Here is a 4,095-nt window from a genome sequence, read left to right as displayed (position 1 = left end):
CACAAACCAGTTTCTAGTCCTCCGTTCCCTCCTCGTCTTCCCTAGAAGCGACTACATTTGCTTAAGGAACAGTTTTCAGCGTTTCCTTGTGCAGAGAATACAGAGGAACAGTCTGTATTGCTAAAAGCAGGTAATACTTGCTGTGCATTGACCATGGGCTCCAAAGGGAGAGAAAGCCCAATCTGCAATTCTTACTGCTTAGTCTGTATTTAGACACATTATAGAGTTTGCCCACAACAGGCACCACACCATGAGTAATCCCACTTTTAGTTCTTAATGCTGGATTTAGATAGAATAAGGGTGATCAGGAAAAAAGAAAAAGAAAAAGAAAAAGGTGGGAGATGGGGAAAACCAGAATAATACCTTGCTTCAAGACTCCGTGCTACGCTAATTCTTAACACAGCCCTGGCACATACCATGTACTCTTTTTTCCCAATAAGAACTGTATTTTCTAGGTATTTCTGCACTGCTTCTTCTCTTGACATATGCTGTTCCTCCCCGTCATTGTCATCTTCGATCACATCTGAAGTGCTCAGGCTTGGACAATAATCCCAAGCCAGAGTTGACCTATAGATGAATCCTGTATGTTTTATAATTGACAAACGTTGTATCAATAGGTATTGTACTAAAATTATAACAAACCACCTGTCCGGATGTAACAGGTGGGAATATTGAAACCTGAACAATAAGTCTTGAACCGAAATTACTAACTCCGTATGTAGTCAGTAGTGAGATATGTATAGAAAATGTGACTTAAACATCACAAAACATGTATCCTTCTTTGTGTGTGTAAACAAGGTAACAGGGCCACAGAGACAGTTGTCTGGCCCTGTGACCTGGTGTGTGCCCTTGCTCATAAATCACCTAGATAAGCTGGGAAAAATCCCTTAGTTTTTTCCCTGAGCCCTGGCCAGGCTCTGGAAAATCTAACGTGAGACTGACTCCAGATATTTCCGCTCAAAACAAAGGTGCCAGCTCTTCTGGCTTACTGATTTCAGGTATATAAGGCTGGGCCCGCTCACAGCGACTTTGGAAGCCTCACCTACGGGTGGACGCCCCGCGTAGGATTTCCCACTTGCAGGGAAAGGTTCTCCAAATCCTCGCTGTAACCGGGGCTGCCCAGCGCCTGCGGGGCTGGATGATGGTAACGTATGCAAGTGGTGATGGGTCTTTCTTAACCACTACTCTCTCTCTCAGGTAGTAATGATTTGATGCATTACCCTGGATTTTCCTATTTGTTTAAGCGCGCTGCTCTGTCTTTTCTTACTGTATGTTTTCTGTATTATTCTGTTATATTATTTAGTTATTTCTAGTAAATACGCCTGCTCTTTTCACTCTGGTGTCTGAGTTTAATTGATATCCCTGATCAGCAAAACAACATCTTCTAAGCTCCTGTCCCATGGGGCAGTAACTCTTTTCCTTGAGATGGGCATTTTAGTGTGACTAAGTAGTGAGGATGTTGTTGCTGATTTCTGGCCAAACGACTGGTCCTGGACAAGAACAGATGTGTCCATAGCTAAAACCTACCCAGAAAACAAAGAATAAAGTCTTCAGTACTTTTTAATCCTCTACTGGCACTTCCAAGACAGACCTGTTGCACTTCCCTAGAGGTCTCTGAGCACAGCACTCCCCCAGTCTATCCTCAGGATGGTTTGGGGAACTCCAGGTGTAGTTTACACATTATTCTTAACCTGGTGAATCTAGAGAGTCTGGAAATTTTTTCTTATTGGTGTTTTGCTAATTCAGGATTCCGTATCTTAGGGCTTCCTAGGTCACCTCTCAGAAACAGAGGGAAATGTAGAACACTTGTTCACTTAAGAAATTAAGTGAACAGGCTGTATCACAGTTGAAATAAAGCCTAGGTTTTAGGAAGAGAAGGAAAACTTCCTTCTGCTGAACTCTTTTAAAAACAAAAAGTAAAACAAATCCCTACAGACAGAGGTTAATGCACACACACTCCATTCCCACTCTCAGTTTTGGTTGTTTGGGTTTTTTAGGCACAGAACTGCAAAGAAGTGCAACTCGTCTACCAAAACCAGTATGCTTAAGAGAAGAAACATGGATTAAAAACCAGGTGAGATTTGGGTTGGGTTTTTAATGTTTTGTCAAGAGCATATGTCATATAAAGCTGGGATTCCATAGAGCGATTCCTGAAATAGTTAAATTCGTGTGTAACCAAAACTTCCAGGTTTAAGCTTTACACACATAAAACACCCACCCAAACCTCTCTCTGCTGAAGTAGGTGCCAACTTCGAAAACTGTTGCTATAAGAACAATACTTCAGCTTATGAATTTAGTGGCAAAACTACAGGGACACATACATGATGGTTTTTCTGAAGCCCTTAGAGACTGCTAGAGCTAGATAGAACATACGCCTGTGCTTTTGGGGTGAAGTCGTGAAGAATTCTGCTGCCACCTGCCTTCCACACTGGAGAATTCCAGTTAACTAACTCGGATAAAAACCACGGGAACGGATAGATTCCAGCCCACAACAGCCACACCACTGGATTATAACCCAGCATACCACTAGGGAGAGGCTTAATTCTTTCCACTACAAATAAAAAATGCACTGCGATCCTTTCTAGTTCCAATTCCTAGCCTATGCTCAGTTTTCTCACATTCTTGCATTCATTTCAGAACTAAAGACACCAGGAAAAAGGTATGCTTACACAAAATCCAATCCCCGTAACTCTCATTGGACTGAACAGCTTTAGAATTCCAGGCACTGAAGTGGATTTCTGGACTGCTCAACAGGGATCTCTTTAAGAATAAAGCCCAGCAGAAACCTGTCTGAATTCAAATCTTTACAAGTCCAACAGCTTTGGAGCTCTGCTGTTCCAAAGCCACTTTTGCTTCCTTTGAGGTTATTTGCACAGACTGGAAGAGGGGAACAACCTCAAAATCACTCATTTCTTTCAAGTATCCTGACAGAGAGTAAATTGTCCAAAGGAGCAGAGCTACCAGCATCCCCGCAGGTGGCGAGACTATTTGCATTCCGTCCTTACTAAGCACCAGTAACCCCAGAGGATAAATGATCAGGTGCCCAAGCTAGAGAAAAAAGCTCCGTGTTTACATCCTATCAATATTCAGCCACAAGGCAGAAATCCACAGACCATCAGCAATATTGCTCACTTTGCTGCTCATCTGGCAGCACAGACACATCCATACTGAAATACAGAGAGTTGCTTCCCACTGGAAAAGGGAGAGCCCTGAGCTCTCTAAAGGTGCATGGACCCATCAGCACAGAAAGAAGTGCTCCTCTACCTCCTTCGCTTGGCCAAGTATTGGGCTGTCAGCAGTCACAGCGCTCGCTGCGCTGCCCAAGGCAGAGCCTCTGTAACACCTGGTTGCACTCAAACACCCAGCTAGGAACCAAGGAACATATTAAGTTAAAGGACAGCTGGATTACATTGGTTTCTCCTCATCTACTCATAACTTCTTGTTTATTGTAATGCCGCTTGTAATTCAACCTCCCACGAACAAGGTAACAGTCACTGGCAAACAACGAACAGCCCCAAGAAGCTGTTGCATCCTGCACTGCAGTCCCTTGCCATGGACTGAACACAGACTGCCATGTACTGCCAGAAAGGAAAGGCTGTGTTGGCAATACTGGGAATAACAGGAGAGGAAACCACGGCACCCCGCAGGCAACATTCTGCCCTGACAGTTCTGATCACATCGTTAAGTCCTAGAAAAACAGAAACCATGAAAAAGTCCCCGGAGTCTGAAAAGACACGAATGAAAAATTCTTGAAAACCCACACAATACAGCCCAAACTAGTCAGGCGTGGGGGACTGTACACTTTGGGAATGTTGGGTTCTGTTATTTACCTGTTCTTTATTAGGACAGAGCACCCCATCATCGCCCCAGATTAATGCTGACTGAAAACACTGGCAGTGGGCTTTAGTTCTGATCTACCCAACAGAAGATCACTTAGAAGACAATGTCGCTGCAATAAAGATCAACTTCAACGGCACAAGACTCATTGTCCCTCTACTACTTCTGAGTATAAAATCAGCATTACAGCCTCTAGAACTGCCATTTCATTGTAGGAGAAATTGTTCCCGCGTAAATCAAATCACCTTATTTGTTAAA

Source organism: Strix uralensis, chromosome 30 (genome assembly GCF_047716275.1).
Source record: "Strix uralensis isolate ZFMK-TIS-50842 chromosome 30, bStrUra1, whole genome shotgun sequence".
In the NCBI taxonomy this organism is placed as follows: Eukaryota; Metazoa; Chordata; class Aves; order Strigiformes; family Strigidae; genus Strix; species Strix uralensis.
Note: the sequence above shows the minus strand (reverse complement) of the source record.